We start from the raw sequence: 20,633 nt of genomic DNA, 5'->3' as shown, positions 1-20,633 counted from the left end.
CCCCCAACAATGAGACTCGCGCGCGCCGGACTCCCTCTCCGCGCCGCTCGTCCGCTACCAGGGCCGCCGGGCCACCGCGCAGCCCGAGCCCGGCGGGGGAGGCGCCGAGTGGCACATCGCGGCAGTCCTCCCGCCCCGCGTCGCCCGCTCACGCGCCGCCCCCCCGGCCCCCCTGCCCGGCCGCGGCAGCCATGGCCGCGCGTCTCCGCTCGGCGCTCGCTCGCTCGCTCCCGGCTCGCCCGCCCCGCCGCCGGGTAAAGTCTTAGGTTCAGGGAACAAAAGCCTGACTTGGTAGGGAGCTTTTCGATCGTTCGCTCCGTGAAGCTTTTCTTTTTCTCTCTTCGCGCCCCCCACCCCACCCCGGCTTTCTTTTTCGTTTTATGGCTCTCGGTGATAGCTTCCCCAACCCTCCCCTCTGACCACGATCTGGGTCTCCTAGTCCTTTCCGCTCTTGACCTGAGTGTCTCTTCCACCCCAGGAGGGAAAACTGGGGTCGCTAAAAGGAACTGGAGAGACGTGGGCCGTTTGCCCCTTGAGTGTTCTTGGGGGGGGGGGGCGTTTGGGTGGAAGCTGTGACCTGGGAAGCACTTTGGAGGGTAGGCACAGACATACTTTTGCTCATTCAACAAATATGTGTGTGTGGTTTTTCGAGGTAGGGTCTCTCAATAGCTCAGGCTGACCTGGAATTCACTGTGTAGTCTCGGGGTGGCCTCGAACTCACGGTGATCCTCCCACCTCTACCTCTATCTCTTGAGTGCTGGGAGCCACCACGCCCTGCTTGCTTTTTTTATTAAAAAAAAAAAAAAAGCAGGGTTTCATTTAGCTCTAGATGGCCTCGAGCTCACTATATACCCAAGGATGGCCTTCATCACCTGATCCTGCTTCCACCTCCCCAGTGCCGGGATTACTGGCGTGTGTGCCACCACGCCCGCCACAAATATTTGTTGAATGCTTAAGTATCTTTCGGCCGCCAGGGTTGATATTCCTGCCCTCGGGGAGCTTCCCGTCGAGGTCAATGACACCCAGGTACTAGATTCTAAATCCCTTCAGAGGCACACGCGTGACTCCAAGCTTCTCCAGCAACACCTCCTAGGTCTTCCCGGATGGACGGCAACTCCTCCTGCCCCACGGCGTGCCCAGAGGGCCCACGCCGAGTGAAGAGATAGCAATTTCGGAGATGCCCGCAAACTGGAGACGCCTGGCTTCTGCGCACGCACGCAGCCCCGCACTCCAAAGCATTAAAGCCCCAGAATTGGGTCTGGGGTTTTGGGGGTCTGCCGCCCGAAAAGCTGCTTTCCTGAGACTACGGCGGACCTGAGAGGGAGATGAGATTCTCCCTTCCACTTTCTAAGGGCTGGGGAGGAGGAGGAGGAGGGGGCGTCGTCCGCCGGGACCAAAGGTCAACCCTAACAGCGGGAGGTTGGGTGGCCTAGGGGAGATGGCAGCCCCGAGGGCCTTCAGCCACACTTCAAAGACCTCTTGGCCGGGAACGCTTCCTGCGGGGGAGGGGCCGGGGGAGCGGAGATGGGGGAAGGTCATCAGGGGGGCTGGGGATGGAGGGGGTCAGCTCCCCCTCCTGCGCCCTGCTTCCCCCCCTCCCCATGCGGACTCTTCCGCCGGGTCCGCCTCCTTTTCACCAGCACCTGTTCAACCGGAACATCAAGGGACGGGGGCCCTCGACTCCCCCCCTTCTCGTCTCCAGTACCTTTCATCCCGGAAGGGGGGAGTGAATCCCCGCCCAGGAGGGGGGAGCAGGGCGGAGTAGAACTTGTCCTTGACCTGGTCTGAGGAGTAAGGGGATTTACTCCCTTAATCCTGGCGAGGCGGGGCTTTGAGAAGACGGGGAAGCTGAGTTCTGGGCGTCAGACCCCCACCTCTGCTCGCTCTTGCGTGGATGCTGGGAGTCGTGGAGGGCTGCCGGGTCGTAGAGGCTCTATCTAAAAGCGCAGAGCTGGGGTACTCTGTCTGCGTGGTTGAGGTCGGGGGATCCCCGCTACGGCTGTTCTGTGCCCGTTTCTGTGTGTGTGAACTCCACTCAGGAAAAGTTAAAAGACTCAGAAAAAAAACACCTTGGAGTTTCAAACGAATTGTCTTTTATTACCAAGAATTAAATTACAGGGAAAATGCAACAATGTCAGGCCCAAATGCGCGCCAATTTCAAAAAAGCCAGAGTAGTTGCCTTCGGGACCCTCCACTGCCAAGGTAGATGCAATTTCGGGTTTCGCGGGACGGGGGTCACTCGAAGGCCCGGTGGCTCTGCCCAGGGATGGACGATCTGGGTAGAGGCCGGAAAGACACTTTTTGGGTCGGACCCCCCGGCGCCTGAGGAGTGGTCGGATAAGGGCACTCCTATGTGTAATGTTTTAGGAACCTTATTTCGTTTAATCAACTTTCAGGACACATGTTTCTATCCTTCGTCTTAGGGTTGGGGCAACTAAAGTGGCCACCGGTTAAATGACTGCCTTAAAGGCGGCGTAGCCACACCCGGAGCCCAATCTGTCCTTCGCTGGGGCTCGCCCGCCGTGTGTTGTCCCTGTGCGGAGCTGGGACGCCTTCACGCACCCTCCGCAAAGCCTGCCGTCCGTGGTCCCGGGGAATCCGGTGCGTGCTCGCCTGGGTTCCCAGCGGTATCCAGGGCTGAGCTGTCAATGTCAGGCTCATTGCTCACCTGGCAACAATTGTCTTCCTAAGCGCCCCACTGGGTGCCCGTCCGCAAAAACCGAGCAAGGGACGGGTCTCGACCAAGTCGTTCAAGTTCAATGGCCACGGTGCTCATCCGGAGAGTCACGCGAAGCCTGGCTGGAGACTTCACGAGTGACTTCTCTCCTGGGCTTACCTTGGTCCCTCAACCCGCGGGAGCATCACCCTACGGCGAGGACCGAAAACCTTTCCTTTAGACGCTAGGACGGACACACAGTAGGCGCTCCGTTCCAGCTCCTTCACTCCCTCCCCACCCGGGGAAGCGCGCCACGAGTGGCAGCGCGCTCCGGCTCCGGCTTCCCGCCTCCCGCCCGCCTCGCGCGTCCCGCGGCAAAGGGACTGGGGCAGAGACGACCAAACAGAAAATTATTTCCGCCCGCTCGGCCCGCCCCGCCCCACCCCTCCCGTCCCCGGAGCCAGAAGGGGATTGTGGGGCTGCCGCGGCCGCCGCCGGTGCCGAGCGGGGCGGAAGCGCGCGTCGTGCTGCTGCCGCTGCTGCTCGGGCCCGACCGCGCCGGCCCCCGCATCTCCGGGACCCCGACTGCGGGCTGTGGTCGGGGACGGCCCCGGGGCCGAGGCGCTTGCTGCCCGGGCACATTTCCGCGAAATCTAGCTTGCCGGTTCCCGGAACCGAGCGGGGGAGGTTGGGGAGCAGCGCAGTTTCGCTCTTTCTGCCCGGCGTTTGCTTGCGGCAGGGACTGGAGACGCGACCCTCTCCTCTTGGCCGCGGGAAAGGGGAACAGCGGCTGCCTGCCGGAGGGTTTGCGTTTGCTCTGCGCCTCGGCTGCAAAGTTGTGTGTTTCGCCCCCCAAAGCGGCGCTGCTGACCTTGGGGGCGTCCTGACAGGTTAAGTGCCTTTCACGACGTGATCAAGCCAGTGGGAGGTTTCTGGTGGTCGGGTGGTGGGAACGGGGCGCGGAGAAGAGTGGAGTGCGGCTGCAGAGGGTCCCAGGTTCCAGTCCTGGTAGACCTGCCACTTACTGGCCTTGGCCGTGGTGGACATGCCTTATGCTGAGACCCTCAGTTTCCCCAAAGCCGACTGTGAGTAGCAGCTGAGGGTTGTGGGTAAGTTCTCTTGTCTATTGCAGGGTTCCCGGAAGGGTAATTCCCCCCCCCCGCAAAAAAAAAAAAAAAAAAAAAAAGGTTATGACCGCCCATGACCCATCTAGTAGAGGAATGGGGTGGACCTTCAGGTTCCAGTCACACGCCCTATGTGGTATGCCTGCAGGCACATCTGAAGAGGAACTGGAAGAACTGAGGGGTTTCCCCAGGCACTGGGTGGTCTGGAGTCATGATTAGCTGTGACTCTGTGTATGTGGGATTTAGGGCTTTTTACAGCTTTCTACAAGGATGCGTTACTTCAAGTTCACTACTAGAGGGAGAAGAGCCTTAGTTTGTCAAAAAATAGACATAATTGGATCCCACCCACCCCCTCCTCCAATTCACAGGACTTGGCAACTACTGCCGGCCAAGGCACTAGCAAGAGCGTTAAGTTCTGTTGAGTGAACCTAAGCACTGACCTTGGCCACATCGGATCACGGCAGAGTTAGGATGGCTAGGAAGGGGGAAAATTAATGGAATAAAGCAGCTAATTGTTGGACCCAGATTTCTGAACTCCTTGGAGTCCAGTCTCAGCTTTGCCCCTAAACAGTAGGTGGCCTTGAGCAGAGCAGTTTGCTTGTCTAATATTTGGTTGGAAGTCCCCTTGGAGTTCACATTCTGTAGGTTGATCTCTGTGCTCCTGGGGAAGTCTCTAGGCAGGGGAATGACACATGAGTATTATATTTTCCCTACCATGTTCCTCTTTTCTACCAGTTCTTCCTGAAGTCCAGTGTTCATTCTTCCTGTTGAAGTTACCATCAGGACAGAAGTTGGAAACTTTTTTTTAAAAGCAAACATGTTTTAATTATGGGCTAAAACCGTCTAATATAGTAAACATGAATTAGAGAAATTAAGATTCGGGCTGGAGAGGTGGCTTAGCGGTTAAGGTGTTTGTCTGCAAAGCGTAAGGACCCAGGTTGGACTCCCCAGGACCCATGTAAGCCAGATGCACAAGGGGCGCATGCATCTGGAGTTCTGTTGCTGTGGCTGGAGGCCCTGATGCCCCCATTCTTTCTCTCTCTACCTGCCCATTTCTACATCTTTCTCAAATAAATAAATAAAAATTAAGATTCTAAATACAATGCTAGAGAATTTCACAATGGGGGTGGGGTTAAGAAAACCACACTTTTCTATAAAAAGTTACACATTGCCCTGGGCGTGGCGGCTCACACCTTTAATCCCAGGATTTAGGAGACAGGTAGGAGGGCCACCTAATCCAAGGCTACCCTGAGACTACACGGTGAATTCCAGGTTAGCCTGAGCTCGAGTGAGACTTTACTTCGAAAAACCAAAAAAGGAAAGAAGCAAACCGAAGATATGATCACTCTATTGCACACCCAGTGACAAAAGGGAATCCGATCGTAGAATGATTTAGTCATCTTCAGCATCTCGTTTTCTGTTCTCTCCCTGAAGACTTTCTTCCTCCTCTTCTTCCCCTTCTTCAACATAATCATCTTTTTCATCCTGAGTTGCTTCTTTCATAAAGTGTGAGAGGCCCACTTCTGAGCCTGCTTCATCTTCATCCTTATCTTCCTCCTCCTCTTCACACACTTCACTTCAGGTGGGCCAGCCTCATCTTCCCCCTCTTCATCATCTTCATTTTCATCCTCTTCCGAGTCTGCAGCTTCATTATCCCCCTGATCAAATCCTTCTAAGTATGTGATTTGCCACAGCAGTTCAAAAATACTTTCTCTAATCTTCCAGGTTTGCAATCTTACAGCTAAACAAGTCGAGACTTTGAAATTTTTAAAGATTTTGCAGAGCTTCTACTGTACTGAGATCTTTGATTTTGTTTCCACTCAAATTGAGGTAGGTAAGATTTGGGCATTTCTTTGCCAGGACTTCTAAGTCTTCAGAAATTACATTGTCACAAATTCCAACTGTTGAAGTTTATTTAAGTTGGGAAGCCCAGCCAGTGAGCTTAACTCCACATTAGCCATGCTCAGAAACTAGTTCTTCAAAAGCCTCATTCAGGTCTTCGATTTCCCTATTGACACACAGGCAATTATCAAGGACTACCTCCTCTGTCACCTCTTCTGGGGCTCTGTTCTTAACTCCAGGCTAATCATCTCCATGTCCTCCTCCTGCTCTTTGGATGCTCCTCTCTCCTTCCCACTCCCTTTTTTTTTTTTCTTTTGGTTTCCTGAGGTAGGGTCTCACCCTAGCTCAGGCTGACCTGGAACTCACTATATAGTCGCAGGGTGCCCTACCTCTGCCTCCCAAGCGCTAGGATTAAAGGCATGCGCCACCACACCAGGCTGTTTGTTTGTTTTTTTGAGGTAGGGTTTCCACTCTAGCCCAGGCTGACCTGGAATTCACTGTGTAGTCTCAGGGTGGCCTCAAAATCATGGCAATCCTTCTACCTCTGCCTCCCAAGTGCTGGGATTAAAGGCATGTGCCACTATGCCTGGCTTAAAATTCAACATTTTACCAGGCATGGTGACTCATGCTTTTAATCCCAGTACTTGGGAGGCAAAGGTAGGAGGATTGCCATGATTTTGAGGCCAGCAACAGAGAGAGTTGCAGGTCAGCCTGGGCTACAGTGATACCCAACCTTGAAAAAATGAAAACAAAAATAATGTGGGCTGTAGACATGGCTTAGCAGTTAAGGTGCTACCCTGAGAAGCCTAAGGATCCAGGTCAATTCTCCAGGTCCCACGTAAACCAGATGCACAAGGTGGCACATGCATCTGGAGTTTGTTTTCAGTGGCTAGAGACCCTGGTGCATCCATGTTCATTTTCTTTCTTTCTCTCTCTTCTCTCTCTTTCGCTCTCTTGCTCTCTCTGTCTGTCGCTCTCGTCTATAATAAATAAATACAGTTGGGCGTGGTGGTGCACGCCTTTAATCACAGCACTTGGGAGGCGGAGGTAGAAAGATGGATCACTGAGTTCGAGGCCACCCTGAGACTGCATAGTGAATTCCAGGTTAGCCTGGACTAGAGTGAGACCCTACCATTAAAAAAACAAAAACATAAAAAACAAATAAAATCTTTAAAAAAAGATGTAAAATAAAATGAACCTGTTTTTAATTTTATTTATATTAAAAAAAAAAAAAGCCTGGAGAGATAGCTTAGTGGTTAAAGTGTTTGCCTGTGAAGCTTGAAGACCTAGATTCAATTCTCCAGTACCACAAGGTGGTGCATGCATCTGGAGTTTGTTTGCAGTGACTAGATGCCCTGGTGCACTCGTTCTCTATCTACCTCCTTTTCTCTCCCTCAAATATATATATAAAATTTTTAATTAATTAATTTATTTATTTGAGAGCGACAGACACAGAGAGAAAGACAGATAGAGGGAGAGAGAGAGAATGGGTGCACCAGGGCTTCCAGCCTCTGCAAATGAACTCCAGACGCGTGCGCCCCCTTGTGCATCTGGCTAACGTGGGACCTGGGGAACCGAGCCTCGAACCGGGGTCCTTCGGCTTCACAGGCAAGCGCTTAACCACTAAGCCATCTCTCCAGCCCTTAATATATATTTTATTTATTTATTTGAGAGAAAAAGAAGCAGAGAGAAAGAATTATGTTCTCTGCTGGAGAGATGGCTCGGGGTTAAGGCACATGCTTGTGAAGCGGAAGGGCTCTGGTTCGATTCCCCCGTCCCACATAAACCAGATGCACATGGTGGCGCATGCGTCTGGAGTTCATTTGTAGTGGCTAAAGGCCCTGGCACACCCATTCTCCCTCTCCCTCTCCCTGTCTCAAATAAGTAAATAAAAAAATAAAAACTTCTGAGAAAAAAGAATAAACAAGGGCTGGAGAGATGGTTTAGCAGTTAAGCACTTGCCTGTGAAGCCTAAGGACCCACGTTAGAGGCTCAATTCCCCAGGACCCATGTTAGCCAGATACGCAAGGGGGCGCACGCGTCTGGAGTTCGTTTGCAGTGGCTGGAGACCCTGGTGCGCCCATTCTCTCCCTCTCCGTCTCCCTCTTTCTGTCTGTGTCTCTCTCAAATAAATAAAAACAAAACAAAAATTTTTAAAAATATATGTTCCCTGACCCCAATCCTGGGGTCCTACATGCCCTTGACTTTGAACCTTCACTCTTAGAAGATTTTTGTTTGTTTGTTTTTTTAAACTTTGCTTTTTGGGGCTGGAGAGATGGCTTAGTGGTTAAGCGCTTGCCTGTGAAGCCTAGGGACCCCGGTTCGAGGCTTGGTTCCCCAGGTCCCACGTTAGCCAGATGCACAAGGGGGCGCACGCGTCTGGAGTTCGTTTGCAGAGGCTGGAAGCCCTGGTGTGCCCATTCTCTCTCGCTCCCTCTGTCTTTCTCTCTGTGTCTGTCGCTCTCAAATAAATAAATAGATAAACCTTGCTTTTTTGAGATGGGCTCTTGTTATGTAGCCCAGGCTGGTCTAGAACTTGGAACAAGTCTCCTACCTCTACTAATGCATAGATATGATCTACCACTCCTAGTGTGACACTCCACTTTTTTATATATTTTATTTTTATTTATTTGTTTGAGAGAGAGAGAATAGGCATGCATGCAAGGGCCTCCAGCCACTGCAGAATTCCATATGCATATGCCTCCTTGTACATCTGGCTTACGTGGATCCTGGGGGATTGAACCTGGGTCCTTTGGCTTTATAGGCAGGTGCCTTAATAGCTAAGCCATCTCTCCTCTCCAACCCATTCCATTTTTTAACTTTTCATTGACAGCCCCCGTACACATACACAATGTACTCTAATCATAATCCCTTCCCACCACCCTCCATTGTTCCTTTACCAACAGAACCCTGTCTTTCCAATTAGTTCCTTGTTTATTTGGGGGGCTTGCCCCCCCCCCATTATGCTGGTCTTGAGTAGGTAGCATCTGGCACTGTCAGGTCATGAAAGCAAGGGTCACTTTCTGTCTGGAATACAGCATTCCAAAACATCCCTCCCAATCCTTTGGCTCTTTCATTGTTTCTGCCACCTCTCCCATCATGTCCCTGAGCCTTATAGGATATCTCACATAGATATATCTCAGCACTGAACACTCCACTGTACTTTTCAGCACTTTGATGAGTTTTGAGTCTCCCCAGCGGTCACCATCATTAGAAGAAGCTCTTCTATCCAAAAGTGAGAGCAGCTGGGCGTGGTGGTGCACGCCTTTAATCCCAGCACTCGGGAGGCAGAGGTAGGAGGATCTCTGTGAGTTCAAGGCCACCCTGAGACGACAGAGTGAATTCCAGGTCAGCCTGGACTAGTGTGAGACCCTACCTGGAAAAACCAAAAATAAATAAATAAAAATAATTTTTTAAAAAAGTGAGGGCCTGGAGAGATGGCTTAGCAGTTAAGGCATCTGCCTGCAAAGCCAAAGGATCCCGGTTCAACTCTCCAGGACCCATGTAAGCCAGATGCACAAGGGGGTGCATGCATCTGGAGTTCATTTGCAGTGGCTGCAGGCCCTGGCACGCCCATTCTATCTCTCTCTCCCTGTTTCTCTCTCTCAAATAAGTAAATAAAATCTATTTAAAAAAAGAAGAACATACAAAAAAAAAAAAGTGAGAACAGGGCCTGGTGTGATGGCGCACACCTTTAATCCCAGCACTCGGCAGGCAGAGGTAGGAGGATCACTGTGAGTTCAAGGCCACCCTGAGACTACATAGTGAATTCCAGGTCAGCCTGGACTCTGAAGTGAGACACTACCTCAAAAAAAACAAAAATAAATTAAATAGAGCTGTGCCTGGTGTGGTGGCGCATGCCTTTAATCCCAGAACTCAGGAGACACAGGTAGAATAACTGTGAGTTCAAGGTGAATTCCAGGTCAGCCTGGGCTAGAGTGAGACACAACCTTGAAAAACAAACAAACAAAAAAAAAGGCGAGAGAGATGGGACTGGCACGATGGCTCGGGAGGCAGAGGTAGGAGAATCACTGTGAGTTCAAGGCCACCCTGAGACTACATAGTGAAATCCAAGTCAGCCTCAGCTTGAGTAAGACCCTACCTTGAACCCTCCCCAAAAGAAAACACACATACACACACATATATACAGGCATAGATATGAAAAGCATAATATATCCATTTTGTAAGACAGCATTAGTAGTGATCCGCATAGGATGCCCTCTTGTAGCCATGCCCAGGCTGGGAGCCATCACTTCCTCTGAGCCTCCTGAAGCTGACAGGCAGCCTCCTCTGTCCCTTCCCACCAGCCTTTTTTTTTTTTTTTTTTTTTTTTTTTTGAGGTAAGGTCTCATTCTAGCTCAGGCTGACCTGGAATTCACTCTATAGTCTAAGGGTGGCATTGAATTCACGGCGATCCTCTACCTCTGCCTCCCGAGTGCTGGGATTAAAGGCGTGTGTCACCACACCCGGCTTCCCTTCAGTCTTCTAGCGGGTGCAGGCCATCACCCCCTTGAGCCTGCTCTCAAGATCTCACTGGCCCCTACCCCTGCTCTGTCTGGTGAGCCACATGCACAGCTCATGTTCGCCCTTTGGCACTATCTCCTGCTGAAATTGTCCTGCAGAAGGTCACCACCTGTCATGGACACTTTTTTCTTTTTTTAGAAGTTTTAGCTGTCCGGTGTCCTTTCCTATTTCAAGGGAATGTCCCATTAAATTGTGCACTCAGAATTTTATTTTTTGGAGGCAGGGTCTCTATAGCAGGAATCCTCAGACTTTAGCCTCTGAGGGGCTGAGATTATATGCATGAGCCACCACACCCAGCTGTCTTTTTAAATTTGTATTTATTTGCACATTGTTGTGGGGTGCACGCCAGGGGCTCTTGCCACTGCAAAGGAGTGCATGTTTGGCTTTATGTTGGACAGTTGGGGAATTGAACTTGGGCCAGCAAGTTTGCAAGCAAACCTCTGTTTTTTGCTTAATTTTTAAAGATATCTTGGGCTGGCATGTCCCCTCAGGACCAGGACTAGATGAGAACATGGTGGTCTGTCTTGGCTTCAGTGTCCCAAGCCAGAACCCAGAGAAGTTGCTGCAGTCAAGGTCCCCAATGGGCTTTGACATAGTCCTTAGCTGCCTCCATCAGGCCATCTCTGTGGCAGGATACCATTACATAGGAGACAGACACTCTTCCAAATGCTGACCTGCAGCCTCATTTCAGGCTAGGAAATCCAAGAAAGGACCCAAGGAGCTGTGGGCTGGCACCTCCAAAGTAGCCTCTGCCCTTGCCCTATGTGCATTTGTTTTGAGGGTTTAAAAAAATTTTTTTGTTTTTTTGTTTTTCAAGATGGGGTCTAAGCCCAGGCTGACCTGGAATTCGCTATGTAGTCTCAGGGTAAACTCAAACTCATGGAAATTCTCCTACCTCTGCCTCTTGAGTGCTAGGATTAAAGGCATGTGCCACCATGCCCAGATAATTTTGCTTTTTGAGATAGATTAATTCATGATCCTACCTCAGCCTCCCAAGTGTTAGGACTATCGGCTTGGGCCACCTTGCTGGCTTGCATATGGATGGCTTCCTTTTTTTCTGGGAGAGACCTTACAATAATAAAATGAACCGTGTGCAATGCCATGTTGACAGTGCTTTCTATGTAGTCTCAGGCTGGCCTCAATCAGGGTGATGCTCCTACCTCTGCCTCTCAAGTGCTGGAATGGAAGGCGGCACCATGCCCAGCTCAACAGTGCTTTCTAAACATGGGAAACTGGGTTCTGCATCTGGCCTTATGTGGGTAACTGGGGAGTTGAACCTGGACCAGCAGGCTTTGCAAGTGAGTACTTTTAATGGCTAAGCCATCACCCCAGCCTTTTTTTTTTTTTCTTAAGACAGTTTCATTCAACTGTCTGGGCTATCCTTGAGCTCATTTAGTCTCCGGCTGTTTCCAGGTTCGTAGCGTCTAGAATTAAAGAAAGGTACATATACAAAGACACACACACACAATATTTTGGGCTGGAGAGATAGCTTAGCAACTAAGGCACTTGCTTATAAAGCCTAAGAACCCAGATTTGATTCCCCAGTACCCACATAAACCAGATGTACAAGGTGGTGCATGCATGCATCTGGAGGTTTTTATTTATTTATTTATTCATTTTTAGCAGTAGTTGGAGGCCCTGGTATGCCCATTCTCTATCCATCTGCCTCTTCCTCTCTTTCTCTCCCTCTCTCAAATAAATAAGTAAATAAATTTTGTTTGTTTGTTTTTATTTTTCAAGGTAGGGTCTCACTCTAGTCCAGGCTGACCTGAACTTCACTCTGTAGTCTCAGGGTGGCCTCGAACTCACAGCGATCCTCCTACCTCTGCCTCCAAAGTGCTGGGATTAAAGGCGTGTGCCACCACGCCTGGCTCTAAATAAATATTTTTAAACATATTTTTTATTTACTTGCAAGGAGAGAGAATGGATAAACCAGGGCCTCTAGCCACTGCAAACAAACTTCAGATGCATGAATCACTTTGTGCATCTAACTTTAAGTGGGTCCTGGAGAATCAAACCCAGGCAGTTAGGCATTGTAGGCAAGTGCTTTAACTGCTAAGCCATCTCTCCAGCCCTTTTGCTAAATTATTTATTTATTTGTGCTAGGCATGGTGGCACATGCCTTTAGTCCCAGCATTCAGGAGGCCAAGGTAAGAGGATCATTCTGATTTTTTTCTTTCTATTTTTATTTATTTATTTGAAAGAGAGAAGCAGTGAGAGAGATACAGAGAGAATGGGCATGCTAGGGACCCCAGCCACTGCAAATGAATTCCAGATGCATGTGCCACCTTATGCATCTGGCTTACATGAGTCCTGGGGAATCGAACCTAGATCCTTTGGATTTGCAGGCAAGTGCCTTAAGAGCCTTAACTGCTAAGCCATCTCCCCAGCCTGATCCTTGTGATTTTGAGGCCAGCCTGAGACTACATAGTGAAGTTCAGGTCAGCCTGGGATACAGAAAGATTCTACCTCAAAAAAAAAAAAAAAGAAGAAGAAGAAGAAGAAAAGAAAAACAAAAAAAAACCGGGGCATGGTGGCACACATCTTTAATCCCAGCACTCAGAAGGAAGGTGGAGGTAGGAGGATAGCATGAGTTTGAGGCCACCCTGAGGATACATAGTGAATTCCCGGTCAGCCTGGACTACAGTGAGACTCTACCTCAAGAAAGAAAGAAAGAAAGAAAGAAAGAGAGAGAGAGAGAGAGAGAGAGAGAGAGAAAGAAAGAGAAAGAAAGAAAGAAGAAAGAAAGAAAGAAAGAGAGAGAGAAAGAAAGAGAAAGAGAGAAAGAAAGGGGGGAGGGAGGGAGGGAGAAAAAAGAAAAGAAAAGAAAAAAACATATTTTTCTAAGGAAAGAGAATGAATATGGGTGTGTCTGGGTCATTTGCTGCTGCAATTATACTCCAAATGCTATTATTGCTGCTTTGTGTACCTGGTTTTAAGTGGATGCTGGGGAATTGAACCCAGGCCACTAGGCCTTGTAAGCAAGCGCCTTTCACTACTGAAACATCTCCCCAGCCACAAGAACTCTCTTTAATGTTTTGACTTATTAATTTATGAGTATGGGCACACTAGGGCCTCTTGCCACTTCAAACAAACTTCAGACTCATGAGCCATGTTGTGTATGACCCACTGAGCTGGATTATAGGTATGTGCATCTAGTTTACGTGGGACTTGGAGAATCGAACCTGGGTCCTTAGGCTTCACAGGCATGTGTCTTAACTGCTAACCCATCTCTCCAGCCCCACTTTAAAAAAAAATTATTTATTTATTTGACAGAGAAAGAGGGAAAGAGAGAGAGAATGGGTACGCCAGTGTCTCCAGCCACTGCCAATGAATTCCAGACCCATGTGCCCCCTTGTGCATCTGGCTAGTATGAGTCCTGGGGAATCAAACCTGGGTTCTTTGGTTTTGCAAGCAAACACCTTAACAACTAAGCAATTCCCTCCATCACCCCCCCCCCCTTTTTGTTAAGCAGAGTCTCTTTCTAGTCCATAATAACAGGCATACTCTACTATGCCCCTTTTCTACCACTTTATTTATTTTTTTGCCAGGGGTGGGTGTGTGGTTTGAGGTAGGGTCTCACTCCAGCCCAGGCTGACCTGGAGTTTACTATGTAGTCTCAAGGTGACCTCGAACTCCTTACAATCCTCCTTCCTCTGCCTCCTGAGTGCTGGATTAAAGGTGTGCACCACCACCCCAGGGTTATGCCACTTTTTGTGTCTAGTTTTGATGGGTCCTAGGGAATCGAACCCAGGTAGGCAAGCAGGCTTTGAAAGCAAGCACCATGTACCCCAGTTCCTCTGCTCCTTGACTGGACTACAGCCATGCTAGCTTCCTGGCTTTTTCCAGCATATTCCTGCTTTCTTTGTCTTTTTGTTGTTGTTGTTTTGCTTTGTTTTTAGGTACAGACTGACTGGGAATTCACTATGCAGTCTCAGGCTGACTTCAAACTCACAGCGATCCTCCTACCTCTGCCTCTTGAATGCTAGGATTAAAGGCGTGCACCACCACACCCAGATGCTCCTGCCTTTTAAAAAAAATATTTTAGGGGCTGGGGAAATGGCTTAGTGGTTAAGGCATTTGCCTGCAAGCCTAAGGACCCCAGTTTGATTCCCCAGGACCCACGTATGCCAGCTGCACAATGGGACGCGTGAATCTGGAGTTTGCCTCCAGTGGCTGAAGGCCCTGGTGCATCCATATTCTCTCTGCCTCTGCCTCTGTCTCTCTCAAATAAATAAATAAAAATATTAAACAAATATTTTATTTGTACTTATTTATTTGAAAGAATGGGCATACCAGGACCTCTAGCCACTGTAAACAAACTTCAGACACCTGTGCCACCGGTTTACATGGATCCTGGGGAATTGAACCTGGGTCCTTTGGCTTTGCAGGCAATCACCTTAACCCCACTAAGCCATCTCTCCAGCCCACATACTTCTGCTTTTTTTTTTTTTTTTTTTTTTGGTTTTATGAGGTAGGATCTCACTCCAGCTCAGGCTGACCTGGAATTCACTATGTAGTCTCAGGGTGGTCTCGAACTCACAGTGATCCTCCTACCTCAGCCTGGGCTAAAGTGAGACCCTAGACCTCCAAACAAAAACAAACCAAAAATAAAATATTTAAATAAAAATAAAAGGCTGAGCGTGGTGCACACACCTTTAGTCCTAGCCCTCAGGAGGCAGAGGTAGGAGGATCCTTGTGAGTGGAGGCCAGCCTGAGACTACAGAGTGAGTTCCAGGCCAGCCTGGGCTAGAGTGAGACCCTACCTAAAGGGAAAAAAAGCAACTGATTAATAAAAGTTGCATCTCACTCAACCCGCATACTTCCCATCTTCCTTGATCATCAGTATAAACATATTTATGTTGGCTGTCTTTCTTCCTCCTCATGTGAGTGTTGGGATGACAGGGTCTTTGGGAATTGTGTTGCTGTGTTCAAGAACCTGGGACTGTACCTGACAAGTACTAGGTTCCCAGTCAAAGCTTACAGAGCCGACTACAAGACAGGACACCAAGCTCTGCCTTCGTGCCCTGGGCAGCTGGGAGATGAGTTAGTGTTTCGCCGGTAGTTCTGCCCAGCAGGTAATGGTGCTGGGCCTGTTTCTGCTGAAACTAAAGGCAGGTGCCACCAGGCCCGCTTGAAGGGCTGCTTTTTCCTGGAACCTGTTTATACATAGGATGTCCTTCCGGGGAGAAAGGCTACCTACTCTGGAGGAAGCTTTTGGCCCCTCAATTATTCCTTCCTGGAAATGCCCTCAGACCTGCCCAAGAGGCCTGTCTCTTACTCAATTATCCAATCAAGTTGGCAATAGAAATCACTGTCGTGAGCTGGGAATGGCGACATTCAAGAGGAAGAGGTAGGAGATCCTTGTGCATCCAAGGCCAGCCTGGGACTACAGAATGAGTTTTGTGTTGTTTTTCGAGGTAGGGTCTTGCTGTAGTCCAAGCTGACCTGGAATTCACTATGCACTGTCAGGCTGGCCTCAAACTCACAGTGATCCATCTGCCTCTGCCTCCTGAGTGCTGGGACTAAAGGCGTGCGCCACCAAACCTGGCTATTTTTTTTTTCTTTTTTTTTTTTTTTTTTTTGTGGTTTTTTGAGGTAGGGTCTCACTCTAGCCCAGGCTGAACTGGAATTCACTCTGTATTCTCAGGGTGGCCTCGAACTCACGGCGATCCTCCTACCTCTGCCTCCCGAGGGCTGGGATTAAAGGCATGCACCACCACGCCCAGTTTATTTTTTTATTTTTGTTTCTGTTTCCAAGCTGGGTTCTCACTCTTTAGTCCCAGGCTGGCCTGGAACTCAGCTATCTCACTGAACACCCACACCACTGTGCACCACCATACCCAGCTTCACGTAAGGCCTGCAATCCCTTCTAAGGCTCAGAGTCACTGGCTGGTCCTGGATCTGTGTCTCCTTGAAGATCTTGGTAAGTGGACCTGCCCTTCCTCTACAGACCAGCCCTTCCCTTGCCCTGCCAGCAGCCTTCCTCTGCCAGGATCCACGTTCCCTGTCCCCCCTGGATCCTCTTGAGGTCCACGTTACTTTTCTTGGCACAGCTTCTCCTTGTCCTCGTGACCTTGACCTGAATTCCTGTGACCTGGTCCTGACTTCAGTAGCAAGCCCCCTTTTCTAGGTCTCTGTAGGCCACATGCAGAGTCAGTCTTTTCTTTTTTTTTTTAAATTTTTATTTGATAGCAATAGATGGAGAAAGAGGCAGAGAAAGAGAGAGAGAGAGAGGAGAATGAGTGCATCAGGGCCTCCAGCTACTGCAAACGAACTCCAGATGCATGTGCACCCTTGTACATTTGGCTTACTTGGGTCCTGGGGAATCAAGCCTCGAACCGGGGTCCTTAGGCTTCACAGGCAAGGGCTTAACCACTAAGCCATCTCTCCAGCCCCAGAGTCCATCTTAACTGAGCAGATGTACACACTCACACACACACCTTAATTCCCAGCCTTGTCACTCAAAACCGTGGGGGTCCTTCCCAGCCCCCACTCTGAATCAGCCACTGATCTTTGTCCGTGTCTTCTAAATCTAGAGGAGTCCCCTACTGCTCTAAGCACCCTCTCACTCAGTTTAAGCACCCCTGTAGCTGACCTCAACCACTGTCTCCTTCCCATGGTCTGTCACCCATCCTCCTTGGGACTAACCTTTGAGCCACAACCCTGCTGAGCATTGACTTCAGGGCCTCCCTCTGCCCCAGGCTGCTCCCTTCTGAGGGTAGCCCACACCACCAGGCCCTGCAGGCTGACTCCAGCTGCAGAACAGACAGTTACTCACCATGCCCTGACATCAGTCTCTGGCCCACTTCCACCAAAGACAAGAGGCAGACAGCTCCAGGTTCACAGGGACCCTTCTGTGACTCTCACAGAGGACAAGCCTCATCAGAATGAATGGAAGAGTGTCCTTGCCTTGAATGAAACACCAATGAGGGATAACTTAAGCTAATTATCAGGCATGCTGGAAGCCAAATTATAGACATTGTCATGATATAAACACCATTTCTCGAGAGAGTGCCTTGGAGACATCTGGGCAGCTGCTAGGGAGCCCAGCTCATTATCTTCCTCTCCAATTGGCTATCTTCATCCCACCCAAGATGTCAGGGAGCCTCAGCCTCAGCCAGGGCTTCTGCTCTCTGGTCAGAACCTCACGGCCAGTCTCCATCAAAAGCCTGGGCACTCCTGTGGTCATCAGCGGCATGCGCTCAGTTTATCACCTTCTGTTGCTGAGGTCTTAGGAGGACGGCTGGCAAGACAGAGCCTCCACTTTCCTCATCTGTATAATAAACACATTGGAGGAATGGTTAGTGGTTAAGGCACTTGTCTGCAAAGCCAAGGACTCAGGTTCAATTCCCCAGGACCCATGTTAGCCAGATGCACAAGGGGGCACATGCATCTGGAGTTCGTCTGCAGTGGCTGGAGGCCCTGGCGCACCCATTCTCTGTCTCCCCCTTTCTCTGTCAAATAAAGAAAAATATTAAATAAAAAATAAATAAGCACAGTGGAGGTGTAGCTTAGAGAGAGTGTGCCAAGCAGCAAGCATAGCACTGTATTCAAGCTAAGCAGTGGAAGCCAGGCAGGGGGGCGCACGTGGGAGGCTGAGGTCGGGGGCTAACCCTGAGCCTGGGCTACAGTGAGACCCAGCCTCAAGTAAACACATAAATATAAATAACAGCAGTGAATAAATGTTGTTTCTCTTTTGTGACCTGTCTGGCTCCCCTTTGCCTGTCCCTTCCTTTTATTGAGTTTGCCTGTACTAACTCCATTACTTCCTAGTGCACCTTCCGGAAATTCTCCCTCCTACACAAAAAAGTCCAGTTATTTATTTATTTATTTATTTATTTATTTTTGAGAGAGAGAGAGAGTGAGAATGTCATGTCAAGGCCTCTGGCCACCGCCAACTTTATGCATCTGGTTTATGTGGATACCGGGGAATCAAACCTGTGTCTTTAATCTTTGCAAGTAAGCGTCTTAACTAGTAAGTCATCTCTGTTTTGTTGTTTGTTTGTTTTTTGTTGTTGTTGTTTTCGAGGAATGGTTTCACTCTAGCTGGAATTCACCATGTACTCTCAGGGTGGCCTTGAACTTGCAGCTGTCCTCTTACCTCTGCCTCCCAAGTGCTGGGATTAGAGGCATGCTCCACCATGCCAGGCTCTCTCTCCCACCCTCTTTTTTTTTTTTTTTTTTTTTTTTGGTAGGGTCTTGCTCTAGTCCAGGCATTCACTGTGTACTCTCAGGGTGGCCTCGAACTCACAGCGATCCTCCTACCTCTACCACCACATTTATTTAAATATTAAATATAAAATATATTGGGCATGCCAGGGCCTCAAACCACTCAAACCAGATGTGCATGCACCTGCTTGTGTATCTGGCTTATGTGGGGCTTCTGAAGCCCTTGGCTTTGCAGACCAATACTTTAACCGCTAAGCCATCTCTCCAGCTCTGTTTTTGAGGTAGGGTCTTGCTCTACCCCGGGGTGACCTTGAATTCACTGTGTATTCTTAGGCTGACCTCGAACTCAGAGCCACACTTCTATCACTGCTTCCCGAGTGATGGGGCTAAAGACGTGCGTCATTTTTTTAAAAGCTTTTTATTTATTTATTTGAGAGTGACAGACAGAGAGAGAAAGAGGCAGAAAGAGAGAGAGAGAGAATGGGCACACCAGGGCCTCCAGCCACTGCAAATGAACTCCAGATGTGTGTGCCCCCTTGTGCATCTGGCTAATGTGGGTCCTGGCGAATTGAGCCTCGAACTGGGGTCCTTAGGCTTCACAGGCAAGCACTTAACCGCTAAGCCATCCCTCCTGCCCAGCTTTGTTACATTTTTGCTTGTGTATATGTGGTGTGTGTGCTGTCCGGCGCGCCCCGCGCACTCACCTGCAGTAGCTGGAGCGCAATGTCAGGTGTCCGGCTCTAGCACTCCTCCACCCTGGCTAATCTAGGAGCTCACCCTTCTCCTCCCACCTCTGCTCCCCCGACAGATCCAGAAATTCTCAGTCTCTGCTCCCCTGATGGGACTGAAGTTACAGAAGCGTGTGGCCACAGCCATGTGTTTATGTGGGTCCTGTGGTCTCAGATCCCCATTCTTGCGCAGGAAACGCTCTTAACCACTGAGCGGTTTCTCCAACAGCGTTTATTTTTTTCAATAATGTATTTATTTATTTGAGAGGAAGAGAGAATATGGGTGTGCCAGGGCCCCTTACCACTGTAAACAAACTCCAGAAGCATGCATTACTTTGTGTGCCTAGCTTAATATGTGTACTGAGGAATTGAACCCAGACCCGGAGGTTTTGAAACCAAGTGTCTTTAACCACTGAGCCATCTCTCCAGCCCCTGTTTATTAACTTTTTGAATTTATTCTTTTTTTTTTTTTTTCAAGGTGGGGTCTCATTCTAGCCCAAGCTGATCTGGAATTCACTGTGTAGCCTCAGAGTAGCCTGGATCTTAGGCTTTATTTACTTTAAAATATTATTTATTTATTTGCAAGCAGAAAGAGACAGAGAGAGAATGAGTGCACCACAGCTTCTAGCTAACTCCAGATGTATGCTCCATTTAGTGCATCTGGCTTTACATGGGTACTGGGGAATGGAACCTGGGTCCTTAGGATTCTCAGGCAAGCACCTTAACTGTGAAGCCATCTCTCCCGCCCACCCCCCTTTTTTTAGGTAGGGTCTCACTGCAGCCCAGGCTGGCCTCTAACACAGTGATATTCCTATCTCTGCTTCCCAACTGTTGAGATTAAAGGCATGCGCGACCACATACTGCTGACCTTGAGGTTCTGATCCTCCTGCCTTTACCTCCTGAGTGCTACTGGGGTCACAGGCATGCCTAGGCCCCTGGCTTCATATCTATATACCATTATGTTTTTGGTTTTTCGTGGTAGGGTCTCACTCTGGTCCAGGCTGACCTGGAATTCACTATGTAGTCTCAGGGTGGCCTCGAACTCATGGTGATCCTCCTACCTCTGCCTCCCGAGTGCTAGGATTAAAGGCGTGCGCCACCACGCCTGGCACAATTATGTTTTTTTAAGGCAGGGTCTCTCTCTGGTCCAGGCTGACCTGGAATTTCACTGTGTAGTCTGAGGCTGCCCTCAAACTCACAGTGATCCTTCTACCTCAGCCTCCCAAGTGCTGGGATTAAAGGCATGCCACACCTGGTTTATGTGTGTGTGTGGAGGTAGGGTCTCACTCTAGCCCAGGCTGACCCGGAATTCACTATGTAGTCTCAGGGTGGCCTCGAACTGATGGTGATCTTCCTACCTCTGCTTCCCGAGTGCTGGGACTAAAGGCATGTGCCACCATGCCAGCTTTATGTGTATTTTTTTTTGAGACATAATTACAGGTTTATAGCCCTGAAACTTTCAACTTTTTTTTTTTTTTTTTTTGTTTTTCGAGGTAGTGTCTTGCTCTAGTCCAGGCTGATGACCTGGAATTCACTATGTAGTCTCAGGGTGACCTTGAACTCATGGCAGTCCTCCTATCTCTGCCT

The 20,633-nt window shown here is 49.3% G+C and overlaps 1 pseudogene; it reads right to left on the bottom strand.

Annotated features, from left to right (window-relative positions):
- Window positions 1-5,172: 5,172 nt before the first annotated feature.
- LOC101597287 lies at window positions 5,173-10,832 on the bottom strand (annotated as a pseudogene).
- Window positions 10,833-20,633: the final 9,801 nt, after the last annotated feature.

The sequence above is a fragment of the Jaculus jaculus genome, chromosome 9 (genome assembly GCF_020740685.1).
Source record: "Jaculus jaculus isolate mJacJac1 chromosome 9, mJacJac1.mat.Y.cur, whole genome shotgun sequence".
NCBI classification, from domain to species: Eukaryota; Metazoa; Chordata; class Mammalia; order Rodentia; family Dipodidae; genus Jaculus; species Jaculus jaculus.
Note: the sequence above shows the minus strand (reverse complement) of the source record. Positions and strands in the feature narration are given on the sequence as shown.